At 42.1% G+C, this 14,456-nt stretch overlaps 1 protein-coding gene across 50 annotated transcripts in view; it reads left to right on the top strand.

Moving 5' to 3' along the window:
* LOC105490119 (mitogen-activated protein kinase kinase kinase kinase 4) overlaps positions 1-14,456 on the top strand; it is a 190,852-nt gene that overhangs the window by 77,678 nt on the left and 98,718 nt on the right. The gene's annotated exons all lie outside the window — the stretch shown is intronic.

Raw genomic sequence — 14,456 nt, 5'->3', positions numbered from 1 at the left:
AACTCTTAGGTCATATTTAGCCTCCTCAGTTTGCTTGTATTTCCTTTGAAAAATTTGTGTCTCACCAAGTTTATTTCTGAATGGCCTATTCAAGTGGGGTAACTGCTGTGGTGGACTTGCCAGGAAACCTTAAAGGAGAGATCATCTAAGAGGTTTGAAGGTTGTACCTCCTATTTGAGATTGTTTGTAAAGGTCTGTGTTTACAAATTACTGAATATGTTTGTCATACAACACCTGTTAGCCTCTTGATTATTCTTTGAAAAACCATTTACTGAGGGCCTGCTGTGTGCAGGGCCTGGGCTAGTGCTCGGGGTGAGAACTTAGAATCCAATAATTAGTGATTTGCCATCTGTTTTGTTTTTTTCCTTGAAAAAAAAATTCTTCAAATTCTTGAAGCCCAGGAAAGGGTGGGTTACCATAACCTTCTGTGTGCCCCGAGGCAGCCCTGGTTCACACCTGGTATCCTGGCGTACTTACTCTCAGTGCCCCATTCATGCTCAAGATAGATAGATTCATGTGGTCAGGCCAGTGAAAGGGTAACGAAGGTCAGGGTGCTTGCGTGGCCACTCGCTGTAGGTCAGTGTTATGTGGCATCTGCTATTGGGCTTTTCCCATGCTGTCAGGGCCAAACCTGTTTATTTTCACATGTCGGGGAGATAGACATGCAATTAATGAGCTGCCTTATGCTTAACTTACTGTAACATGGGATCCAGGGTGGAGGTATTTTGGAGGGCTTTCAGTTTCTTATTGAGAGTGTGAGTTTTGGTGGTCCATATAGACTGGGTCCTTTCTGACATTACTCCCCATCAAGCCGTAGCTGCAGTTACTCTGAATTATTTAGAAGTTGCTTACAGATTCTCAGGCCCCTCACCTAGGGATTTTGATCCAGTAGATCTGGGTGAGGCCCAGGCCTATTTAATTCAAAGTAAAACAAAAAACTCTCATCAGTAACAACAAAAAGCTCTCCCCGTGACCGATGGTCAGCCAAGGTTGAAGAGCCATTGCTGTTCTATACTCAAGAATATTGGGCCCATGCCTTTCAGGTTCATGTGTCAGCGTTCTGAGCGATGAGGCTTGTGGGGATGCTGGAGAGCTCCTGCTGGTCTAACAGGGCGTTTCCCGCTGGACTCTAGACATTGTTTTCTTGGGCTTCGTCTAGAGGCTCAGCTTTAAAAAAATCTATTTTTCAAGAGAAGCTAGAAATCTGGGTTTAAAAAAAAAAGTACAGCTTTCTAATTTTTGGAATGTTCAATTAAGAAAAGACAAAAAATGCACACCCCCCACCTCCGAAAAAAAAACACTATGGGAAATGTTATGTCCAATTTAGTCAATGAATTACTAGGGAGGATTTATTACCAGGGAGAAGAACCCTGCTATTAGCATCTAGAGAGTAGTTTCTGGCTGTAAACTCAGAGCCAAATGCCTTAATCAGATGCCAGGGTAATTTGAAGTGGAAGAAGTGCAACCATAAGAGGACACACAGGCTATTTTTAATATGGCTCTGTTAATTAGCTTTTGTTAATTTATTCCACAATTGAATTTTGCAATCCCGTAACCCAAATAACCACATACCAAATAATAATAAGCCATGTTGTGGACCTAAATTTGGGATTTTATTTTTAAATTAAAAATATATATTTTTCTTTTTCTGACTGTTGTCCTTACAGAAAGGAGGGAGACTTTGCTTTCAGTGCTTACTTAGAAAGTCATAGCCAGACTCTGCCAATATAGGCCTCAGACCTTAACCATGAGTATGAGTTCTGCTTGAAAAGTGACTGAAGAGATGTGTAGTCAGGTGGTGAATGGAGAAATCTTGTAGCATTTTTAAGCTAAAGCTTCTCGTGGCCCTTTCTCTATAACCCAAGCATGAGCTTTGTGTGAGGAAGTAGCCGCTATTGGGAATGGCTGGACATACCCACAGAGAGTCCTGCTCTGTGCAGTGCCTGTTTTCATAGCAGCACACAGCAGTGGCTGTGCTTTGGGCACTGTGTCTGCTGTTGACAAGAAGAAGTGGAGCACCTGAAGCTTGAGCAGAACCACCACATTACCTTCAGGCAGTATGGGTAGTGGAGCTAGCGTATCCCACCTTCCGTGCGGGCTCAAGGTTTTCTGTGTAGATTAATTCCGGCTCACAAGGTCCCGCAGGGCGAGTGGCAAGACAGTCATTCATCGCCTCCGTCTGCTCTCTGCCCAAATGACAGGGTATCAGGGAGACCTCCCTGACCACGCAGTGTAAATGCAGCCTCCCCATGTCTCGCATTCTCTTTCCTCAGTGCTCTGCCAGGGTTTTCCCTGTAGCTTGTTTCCATCCTTTTTGTTTTAACTGTGAGAATGTATTCAGAAGAGCAGAAGGTGTATTGCTTGATTTTTGCTTATATACCCCTTCAGAACTAGAGCGCAGATTTTGCACCCTTTTGTTCACTGTTGTTTCCCTAGCGTCTAGACCAGTGTCTTGTATATCAGAATGTTGGCCTGGGAAGCAGACCTCAGAATCATGACCGTTTTATAGTGAGATGGCCATACTTGCAAGAAGTGAAGAGACTTGTTCAAGTTCTTCCGTTTAGTGACAGAGCAGTGGACTCAGATAATCAGACTTTCCTTTTACTTTCAATATTATGGATTTGTCTTAGGAAGACAGATTTTGGTGTACTTGTTGCTGGGAGAGTTTCAATTCAGTGTTCTCTTTGTACCAGTCATTCTGTAGGGGTAATTTTGGATGCTTGTGGCTGTAGGTTCAATAGAATGACTTCTCTGGAGCAGCAAGTCAGACAGACATCCTCTCATCAAAGGTTGATGAAGGGGACCTGTGGGTCTGGGGGGAACCACAAGGCAGAGCTCTGAATCCCGGGGAAGAAGCTGTACTGGCATTTCTCCCTCCATTGCAAGTTAAATATGCTGAAAGCTCCTCAGGCAATTCTGTAGTGCTCACCTGCGCGTGTCTCTGATTTGTGTGGCTAGCACTGTGTGCGGGGTCCCCACCTAATCTCCAGGCAGTTGTGAAACCGCTTTTGTATCTTTTTTGTAGTCATTTCCTTTACACTGATAGCCCAGGCTTTGCCCACACCACCCACAGGGTGGACAGCATGCAGAAGGTGTCTTGTGGGGTAAGGGATGGTGCTTTGCGGGGATTCTTTGGCAGCTGGCAGGCTTCTCAAGGTGCCTTGGTTGGTGGAGGCTGTGGATGGAGTCAGTGGTTGAGTGAAAAGCAGGGGCAGAGTTAAGAGGAGTCGGAGAGGGTCTTCAGAAAACAGCCACTGGAAGATTCTGGCTGACTGAAGGGCACCCAGGGAAGGACAGGGAGTCGTATGAAGGGACATACCAATCCCTGACTGCCCAGGTGCTTTTTACTCCTCAGGGTTTACATCCTGAGAAGGCTTCACCTATAGGCTGTTGTTGGTGCTTGAGTGGGGTGGAAGCAGGTTCTGGAACACAGACCTTTGATTTTAAATCTCTGTGGCCTGTAAGGAAAAGTGCTGATCCAAATCAGTGATCCGGTAGCCGGAGCTTTGAAGCCAGACACACCTGAGTCAGAATTCCACCTCACCCCTCTTTCTAGCTGTGTGACCTTGGGCTCGTTTTCTAATCTCATGGAGCCTCCGCTTTCTTTCTGTAAAATAGGGATGTTTTTCTTCATTGTAACTTGGTTGTAATGACTTCCTGTATTATGTATTAAAGTATTTGTACACTTCTGTGTGCCCGGCACAATAAATAAATGGATATTTATTAAATATATTTGTTGAGAGAATGAACACACAGTGAGTGCTTCTTTATCGGCCCGCCCTTTGTGGAGTGAGAGAGGAGGTTTGCTTATTGATAGGGAGGAGGAGGTGATGAGGGTGCTGAAAAACAGAGGGAAGCATAAAGCTCATCAAAATTTCCCTTTGCCTGTTGTTTTAGTTATGTAATCTGATTATTGCATGGCCTTATTGTGCAGAGTAGTGGGGGAAGGTGGTTAGAGCACTGACTTTATCAACACCACTAGATAAGCCTTAGTAAAGCTATAAAACTGCCCTTCTGTTTACTTATTCATGGTCTTTCATTGTGATTCTTGTTCTGAGAAAGCGATGAGGGGTTGAGTGTACAACTCAAAAAGAAATGGTGTATAACACTGAGGAAAACTCATCTGTTTTAATAATATGATTACTTGTAACTGATGACTTTTAACAAAAGATGATGCTTTGAGGAGGGAATTTTCTGTTTCACATGCCAAGACAAGAGCTCTTTCTATCTCCATTTTTTTTCTTTTAATTTTGGCCAAGATAAATTTTAGATGGACATGGTATGAGTTTGCATGAGAGTGCTCTGGCTTTGGAAACCTGAGTTGATGGCATGGGTGCATTATTTCTGTTAAGGAATACTATCACATGTAACCTCAAAAGAAAACTCGAAAGGTGGAGTTTCTCTTTCACCTTTTTTTTTTTTTTTTTTTTTTTTTAAAAAGGATAGTACAGTTACGAGTAGTGAGTAAAATATGAATATACAGCATAGGCAAAGAGAGCTGTGTACAGACTTTGAATACCAGAAGGAAAACAAATACTGTTGTCAGAGACCACGTGCAGGAAAGGAATATGTCTTCTGAACTGTGCTACTGGCTGCAGCACAACAACACAAGTAGTTTAGGTTCACAAACCAGATTATACTGTTTTTACAATAGTTCAGGGACACACAAAGCTGCTTAGGGTTGACTTTATATGAATAGTATAAATATACATAGGTTCAAGGGCAGTGTATTTTAGAGTTAACTTCTTGATGTGCTGAGAAAGAAGAAACGGTTTGACATCTTAATTGAAAGTTGAGTTGGTAGCGAATGGGAAGGGACCATGGGTGGATCAGGAGCCCATATTTGAATCTGAATCCCTTCCACCCCTTTGTCTCTTGCCTTTTGATTTGTGTATGAAACTTTCATTTTTTTTCTCTAAGCCAATGAGAAGAGTTCAGTTTAAGTGCTTTAGTGATGCTTGAAGTGATAGTTCAATATTGGAGTTACACTGTGGATATAATTATGAGAAATCGAGTGTACTGTGAAGTCACATGGGAGAAATGTAGAGAAATTTCTTGGTATTGAGGAAGGGGACCCCACATAGTTCTGTGTTTTGTCTTTTGTTCTAGATAAATGCTTAGCTATTATAATAAACAAGCTTTTTATTAAAATCCACTCAGTTATTTTGTGTATGATGTCTTCTGATGTCGAATGGAATCATAGACTCTTGGGTTGCAGTGCTGCATCTGCCCTAGCTTCACAAGGTGTGTTTTTCTTGTGTAACCCGAGTTCCCCACTTGGTCACTAAGAGGCGCAGTCCATTGGATTGCCACCTGGGAGGAGCTCCCTTCTCATTGGTCAGTTAGTGATCTTTTATTTAGTGCTGAATTGAATTATCTTCAAGAGTAGAGTATTTTTAACGTATCTTGACAGAGTCACATGATTGAATTTCATGGTTAGTATTACCATATTGACTATATATTACTTGGCTATTGAATGCTATATTTTTTAGTGGCTACAATAAATGAATAACTTTATATGTAAGTTTACCTATAGTAAAAAAGGGAAAATTTTTCTTGCTATTAAACAAAAGTTACTGAGTCTTTAGCCAGTTGGGTTTTTCAAGTGAACAAAGAGCAGCTGCATATGTGTGATAAATACTACTGATAGCTGCTATAGAATCTGAAATCTCCTTTGTTTTGGATGCTTTGACATGAAGACTTGTCAGTACCCTTGACTGTTGATGAAAGCAAGCATGTGCTAATCCTTTTTTCGGACCCTTTAGTTGATGATTTTTTATTTGCCAGTCTCCCTCTTCAAACTTAGTTCCTCACACTTGTTGTAGTAGAGACTGCAAGGCCGTTACCACCCTTGGAAGGGGCGCTGTCCTTTTTAATGCATCTTCACCAGGTATCTGTAAAACTCTTCTGCCCTTTTTCCCCACCTGACGCACTGCCCAGCCAGATCTTCCCTCCCCCTTTGTCTTAGTCCATATTGTGCTGCTGTTATAGACCACCACAGACTGGGTAATTTAAATGAACAGGAATTTATTGGCTCATGACTCTGGAGGCTGAGAAGCCAAAGGTCGAGGGGCTGGCATCTGATGTCTGGTGAAGGCCTTTTTGCTGCATCATAAGGTGGAAGGCATCGCATGGTGAGAGGGAGGGGGAAGGGGACTGAACTCTCCCTTTTATAATAAACTCACTTTGGACATAACTAACCCACTCCCTCAGACTATCCTTTTCACTCCTCCCTCCTGGCCTTACACCTCTCATGAGGCCCCAGCTCCCAACGCGGTTGCATTGGTAATCAAGTTTCCAACACTTGAACTTTGGGGACATTCAAACCGTATAGCACCCTTTTTGAAAGAATTACTCGTAAACTCTCATGGCCGGATTTCTTCTCTTGCACCCTTCATTATCTGTGCATTTAAATTGTCTCCGCTTCTCTAACATAGAGGTGCTTTTTTACTACAGTGATAGCTCATCTAACTGGAACGGAGCTTGCTGCCTGGTCCCCCGACCTGCCATCTGTCCTAGAACACAGCTGTAAATGACTGAACAAGCATGCAGAGCCCAGATGACTGGGCCCTTTCTTTGTTGGAGTCGGAATGTTACTGCCTGACGTAATATTCCCGGAGGCTATCCCTTAATTGCAAAGACTGGATAGTAATTAGTGTTCATAATGATTTCCCTAGGCCATTAAGAAAAGTACCTTCAATGTGCTCAAGAATTCAGGGTTTAGAAAGATTTCCATCCAGATTGACTCCTTAAAGAAAAAAGATGTGGTGCATAATTTATTTTACTTTTAGTTATCTGCTAACGTAGCTATGCAAAATGACTCATTTGTTGGGGAGTGGGTGGTGGCATTAGGTAAAGTCTTACCATATTGTCTATTTTGACTGTTTCATTCTTAATAGAAGTCTACACATTCCCTGCAATTGAGGTATAATTTTCTTTAAAGGGAGTGTTGTTTCAGATAAGGTAGCTGCCTAAGAAAGGAATAATTCTATATTGAGTCTTTTAAGCTCTTTAGGGAATGGAAGCATTGTCTTATTAATTGGAAAGTCCCAACTGATAGCACTGACATATTCTTGTGCTTCCTTTGCCTGCCTGCTCATCTGCAGCCCTGATCACAGAAGGAAGGGAGAAGTAGATGAGAAATAGTAGTTATGAGGATGAAATGTGCACAAATAGGAGCCCTCTCACCTTAAGCTTGGTTTGGGGGTCTGGAGGCACGTGATGAGAACAGCAGCAGATCTGTGGGCTCACGTTCCCTTACTCGTGCTCCATTAGTACTCCAGTCTGAAGGGATGATTTAGTACCAACCAGGAGATGTTTAGAAGACCGAGATGTTTGCTGAAGTACTCTGAGCTCTCTCAGGTTGATTACATGCTTTCGTATCTTAGATGGCTCCTGGAGAGCTGTCTGGGTAATACGTTCTCCCACTTTGGTAATTTTGGTTTTTTTGCAGACACTTTTTGGAAGAGAGCGCCTATGAGTGAGACCTGTGGTTTTGGGGTTTACAGTGCACAACCAGTCAAGCTGGTCTTTGCCTTTTGGGTGGATGCATATAGAAAGAGTGGTCAGTAGATTTCCCAGTGCTATACTCATGCCATTCAACTCGTGGTCACGGACGTTTCCATATTTGCCAGTAAAAATAAGAAAATTCACAAAGGAGAGTAGTTTGGAATTGTCAAGTTGAGCTGCGAATGGTGTGGATGAGATATTCTGGGGAGAGAATAGACAGACCAGGTTTGGCTTAGCTACCAGGTGAGCGCCCTTCTAGCTCTCTGGGATTTCTTTCTAATCTGTAAAATCACCTATTTTGTTGAAGTAGGCTTGCCTGTCCTTTCCATTCTTAGACATTTCAGAACATAAGTTATGTGTTTTTCTGGAAAAAAAAAAAGAAGATATTTGTTAGAATTTACTTGTTACGAATCTAACCTTCACACACCAAACCCCCAGCTAAGACAGTAAGTTGCATATATAATTGTAATAAATACTATGTAAGTCTGCAAGGGGAAAGAGAACTTGAGTTTGTGACTTTTCTTGTAATCTTGAAGAAGTAATTCCCAAACTTCAGAGTGCGTTAAGAAATCACTAGGATGCTAGTTTTTAAAAGGCTTGGATTCCTATATCCCAGTTACACAGATCTGATGGCCTGGGATAGAGCCTGGAAGTCTGCGTGTCACAGGTGAAAGGGAGTGATATTTGTTACTGAAATTGACCTGCCTAATATACTTAACATACTTTACCCCCAGTAAATCTCTTAAATCCAAAATATTAACACTCCCAAACCAACAGCACACCACTAAAAAGTCAACGAACAAATTATCAGGAAACAAAGCTTCCCAGTTGGTTGGGAATGAGAAGCAGCCAGGTCTTCTCCCTTCTGTTGCAGGCACATGTCGCACTGCCATGGAATCTTCTCTTTTGACTTAGTGACGGAGACTGCCGTCTTCTTGAGGTGCATGCAGCGTATGACAGGCTTCTCTCATCCTTGCATGTCTGCAGAGATGTGATATGGTTTTGTGACATACCTTCTAGTCTTGGGGGGAATCATTGTGCTCTCCCTTTTTTTTCCTGGCCAGTTGCTACCTCAAACCTGTCCCCTTCTGGGATTTGGAAAGGATTATTTGCAGCTCACATCTTGAGAGATCCATGTTCTATCCTTTGATGATCTTCGGTGCCATCCAGGCATCTTTGAAGGCTCAGCTGCAGCCTGCATGGTGGGTCCACACCACTAGCCTCAAAGTGATGTGTCCTCCCTTAACAGCTGCTTTGCACATCCTATCAAAGCAGAGCAATTGGTTCCACATTGTCTTCTTTCCTAAGTGTTTCTACCCCAGGGCACAGTATTTCTCTGTGATGCTCATCTTTTGTGTGTATGTGTTTTTTTAAAACACCTCTCTAAATTGTAAGCTCCCTGCAGGCAGGTTGCTGTGTTTTATCTCCTCAGCAGTGTGAGGCATGTCCTGAGCACTGATTAAAGGTAGTCTTCAGGTTACTGAGACGTGCATTAATAGGCTTCACTATTAAGCAAATATAAAGCCAATTTCAGGCAATTAATCTCTGAAATTTTTATTTCAGATTAAACTCAACAGATAAAAGGAAGCTTTAATTTATGATGAGATAAAGATGGGAACAACTAAAAGCCTCTTACAGTTTCAGAAAGCCATGGACCAGAGTGGCTTGTGAATGTGTGTACACATGCCTTCAGGTTCCCTAAACAATTCCTGTGGGGTGTTCTTTCTTTATCACAAGAAGAAAAAGGCCAGGAGTTGAAAATAAGTTTTTATTATTGGTTAGTGTATTGCCATGTTTGATTATATCTATTAAAATACGTTATAGAATAATGTACTTGGCAGTTCCTATGTAAGTTGGTTAACAGGACATTTGTGGTCATTTCTGTTTCAGGTCCACAGCCTGGTATAGAGAACCAGTCTAGGTGTGACTCTTGAGCTTGTTAACCTAGCCCCCTCTAAGCTTTAGTTTCTTCATCTGTCAGTTGAGGATAATGATACTTGCGTTGTGTGGGGAAGTAAACAATACATATAAAATGCTTGTTCACTAACTGCCTCAAGAGTAGGGCCAACGTGGTTCCTGTGACCTGTTCTTACAGTCCCGCCTCAGGACTGTAATGCTCTCTGGTGTCACAGCATATGCTTGCTGGAGTTCAGGCTGTGTGTGTGTACCCCTCTGGGCTACTGAGGGAAGAAGGCATTTGTTATTCCTAACTTGCGTGTTTACCTTACATAGTGTCATTAACATGATACATTTTCCTTGTCTCCTATTTATTCGTAGGCTGTATGAATACAAAAGTTTTATGATTCTGGATAAAGGTGAGATTTAGGGAGAAAGCACTATGAACGGAAAAAGTGCTGCTGAGTCCTGGGCACTTTCTTGCTGAGATGTGAGGTGGTGGCACCATTTAATAGCAAGGCTCTGTGAGGGAAGGTCAGAGGATGAGTGGGGAAACTTTCTGATAGAGTGATTGGTATGAGACCTCTTCAGATTGGAGTCCGGAGGTGAAAGCTCTGTTTTTCAGTGCTTGAATTCATTCACTCCTCAAAGTTCCTCTTAATATGGATGAGACCAATGGAATTTGCCTCTCGACGAATATACTTAATCATCAAATGTGTTTTAAAGGGTAATTGGAGTTTAGGTAAGGATTATGCAGTGTGAAGTTACCTAGCCTTTAATGATAGTAGAACATTTGAGAAGATAGGAACATTGCCATCTTTTTCTTTTTTCTTTTCTTTCTTTTTTTTTTTGAGTTGGTGTCTTACTCTGTCGCCCAGGCTGGAGTGCAGTGGCACAATCTTGGCTCACCGCAACCTCTGCCTCCCAGATTCAAGTGATTCTCGCGCCTCAGCCTCCCGAGTAGCTGGGATTACAGGCGCCCGCCACCATGCCTGGCTAATTTTTGTATTTTTAGTAGAGATGGGGGTTTCACCATGTTGGCCAGGCTGGTTTTGATCTCCTGACCTCAAGTGATCCACCTGCCTCGGCCTCCCAAAGTGCTGGGATTACAGGTGTGAGCCACTGCACCCAGCCAGATCTTTTTCTTTTGGGATTTAAAAGCTTCCTTTTGAATGCTGTTCCTTCTGCCTGTAGGCTCCTCTCTATGGGCCGGAGACAGATTTCATTCTAGTGCGATGGTTTTTCAAGTGCGAGGTGGCAATTTTGACTTGGTTGGAAACATAAAGGAGAGTTGAAAATCAAGCCATTTTCTTCAGCTTGGACCTCTATTAAGAATAGTTTGAGTTTTCTTAAAAAAAGAAACATACATTTTTTGCAAAATTTAAAGACTAAAATTGAACCAGAAACTAAGAAGGTTGCTCTACCAAAGGGGATGTCGGTTGTGGTTATTTGAACCATTCAAGCTACGTGAAATGATGTTGATTGGAAGAAAAATTTTAATTCTAAGTCATGCTATGTCTGCTAACCCTTAAAAGCATAGAGGCGAAATAACTTAGGCTGTTTCTTTGAAAACAAAATATTTTGATAGAAATTTGATGAGTTAGTAGAAACAGTAGGAGTCCCTCTCTTTAAGTATATATATAAAATCACTGTGGAAAGGGGATCCTGCTGCTATTGTACTGTGGGCAGATAACTGAAGAAAATTCAAAGTTCCTCATCTGTAGAATAGGCTAGTGACCTGCTTTGTTGCCCTCATAGGGTTTTTTAGGATCTGTTGAGAAAATAGATGTGAATAGTATTTGGGGACTTTTTATCACTAATTGTCTTATAAACACATTAATGTTTACATGGTGCTGTATAAAGCAAGCTAGCAATGAGTCTTTAATCTCTGCCATCTGGCATTTTATGTTTATTTTATCCCTGGATGGGATACTGTGCCCAAGAAATGTAGATAATGGGACAAGAGAGTAACATTCATAAATGGATGCTAGGTATGTATATTTAATACTGACCAAGTAATTTACTGGTATATTTTAAGAATGGATGATACAAGGGAAAAAAAGACCCTGTTAAATACTAAATTCGGAATCTCTCTGTGCACAAGTTAGGTGTTTGAGTGACCCAACATCAGGTGGGTCCAGAGTGATCCAGTAATCCAGAGTTAGGTGAAGGAACATGATTTATTGCTCATTTTCAATGAGCAGGCTGGATGAAGCAGCCCTTAAGAAACCTTATAGAGGCCAAAATGGGATGATATAATAGATGTCTAGCCCCAGGCATCAGTGAGTAATGCCTTTTCCTGAGTCCTTAAGTTCCCAGCATAATGCAGTCCGTTTATGGTTACACGCAGTTTCATTTTCTCTTTAAATACTCTTCAGGTGGTATGAAGGAGGGTCGTGTGTTGTAGCTAAAGAGATGCCAGGAGAGGTGTGGTAAGGGCCTCCCTTGTGAGTTGGGCCACCCAGCTTGGGCAGGCCTAAGCTTGTAGCCCACCCTGAGAGGAGTCAGTATATTCCCTCTTGGGTAGTATTGAATAAATCACAGGCAAACTTTTGTCCTTTAAAAAACTCTTGGTGTAGCTTCCTTAGCACACTATTATATGCATATTAACATTCAGTACATTGAATCCCAGCTTCAGTTTTTCTCCCAAGACTATTTTGCTGGCCATTTTGGTTCCTTTACACAAAGGTGACCCATCTCAGCAGGTGGATGATTACTATTAGTTTCAAATTTAGAAGTTTGCTTTTTTTTTTTTGGAGACAGGGTGTCGTTCTGTCACCCAGGCTGGAGTGCAGTGGCATGATCTCAGCTCACTGCAGCCTCTACCATCCAGGTTCAAGCGATTCTCCTGCCTCAGCCTCCTGAGTAGCTGGGATTACAGGTGCATACCACCACGCCTGGCTAAATTTTGTATTTTTAGTAGATTCGGGGTTTCACCATGTTAGTCAGGCTGGTCTTGAACTCCCGACCTCAGGTGATCCACCTGCCTTGGCCTCCCAAAGTTCTGGGATTACAGACTTGAGCCACTGCACCCGACCCTTTTTTTTTAAAAATAGAGAAATACGTTATTTTAGGACTCCATTCCTTCCCATTGCATTGACCATTCCTTTCAAAAATTAGAAATGGGCCTACATTGACTACACTTGAGACAATTGCAGTCGACGAGGAGAAGGGAGCAAGGGAATCAGCATGGGCCTTTGTTGGAGTGGTATGAGGACGCATCCCTGCCGAGAGCCCACTGTGTGCTGGGTGCCAGGGCCAGGACTAGGGCCTTACGGACTCTGCACTTGATCTGCCAGCTGCCTGACTCTAGAGCAGGGATGAGGCACCTGAACACAGCGGGTCGGAAACTCCTAGAACTTAAGTTTAACTTCCCTGAGGAAATACGGTGATGGGGTGATGGACAAGGAAAGACATTCAAGGCTGCCTGGGTCCCAGATTCATTTTTCCTGGTACAGTGTCTTGTTTGAAAGGAGGGAGGCAGAATTCTTAGATGATTTTCTGATTTAAATTTAAAATAGACCTAGTCTGGAGACCTACTGTGTGATAATGAAGACTGGTGCTGTCACATGGTCTGGCCTCATCACAAAAATAATTGTTTGTTGCTGATACTCTGTTCCCTTAGTAAGGGAGACTCATGTTTTATGTAAAGCAGATGCTGAGTGAATTCACATTTCTCAGCTGTTATGCCACTTTCTAAGTCTTGAGGATACACACTTGTGGTCTTGAGTTCAGGCATAGAAGAAAGCATAGACCATTTTCTGTTCCTCCTTATGGCTTTATTTATGTTAACGTTTATTAGAAAAAAGAAAGGTACTACTCTATAAATGTCTGAGGAGGCTTTTTCATAGACCTGTGGATTTTCTTGATTTGTAGAGATCTTAGGTGTTAATCATATCAGATACTCAGAAGACCCTTCCATCCCCAACGTTTTGCTAACACATTCCCAATGCAGCATACTTATGCTCTTGAAAAGAGGGAAAGCCAGGACAGTGCGTTTGACATTTTCCCTCATCATTTGGTTTCTGTCAGCGAGAAATATGCTTTAGTAATTTGGAAATAAACTCACTGCAGGGGGTGAATAACAGGTTTGAAGGTTGATTAGTTGCTAAGGAGATGATCTTTGTGTGCTTATGTGGAAAGTATGAGAGGATCACTTAATACTATATCCTCTGAAGTTCTGCTCTTTCTCCTTGGGTTCAAGAAAACCATCATTTGGTTTCAGGTTGTGTTGACAGTCACAGTCAACTGTAGGAACTATCATTAATTTAGGGAAACAAGGTTCCAGGGTTGTGCTTGACCTCTGACCATGTGCCACACAATGTTCTTTGTGCTCCATTTGTTGTACACAGCAGCCGTATGAAGTGGGGGTACCACTGTGATCTCACTTACACAGATAGGAGCCTGAGGCACACCAAGCAGAGTCTTGCCCAGGTGCAGTTACTCAGTGTCATAGTTGTAATACAGTGTCATTTTCACAGAATTGCTTGGTCCAAGTTGTAACTTGAGTTCCTGCACACACTCTCCTCCTCAGATGTGAAGTTTTAAAGTTCACAACTCTTTAAATCATGAGAATACAAGAGAGACAGGCTGTTGGAAAATACGGGGATGTTCTTTCTGTTTGACATCTGTTGCAGAAGGACTGTTTCTCACAAAGTCCTTAAGTAGATCATGCTCAGCATATCTGGATGCTCTTTGCTACTGGCCTGAGAAATGACCAGCAGGGCATTGCAAAGAGTGAGTAGAGAGTAACAAGACTGACAGTAATTCAACCCAGTACTCCTCATCTGGGTGAAAGGAGAATGATACCAAGTATGACTGATACCTAGTGATACAAATGGGTTACAGAATTTTAGATTCTAGGTGAGGCATTATAATACACCTGTAAGAAACCTATCTCCCTCCTACCCCCAATTTCTTTATACATTAAAAAAAAAAAAAAATCCAAGAATTGTAAAGAAGTATATAAAGAAATTGGTGGGAGGAGGGGAAGAATTTAAAAAAGTGAATTTGTTTGATCGTTTCCTCATGTTATGCTTTAGCTTGTTTCT

This window comes from Macaca nemestrina, chromosome 13, assembly GCF_043159975.1.
Source record: "Macaca nemestrina isolate mMacNem1 chromosome 13, mMacNem.hap1, whole genome shotgun sequence".
Taxonomy (NCBI): domain Eukaryota; kingdom Metazoa; phylum Chordata; class Mammalia; order Primates; family Cercopithecidae; genus Macaca; species Macaca nemestrina.
This window is presented reverse-complemented; position numbering and strand designations above follow the sequence as displayed.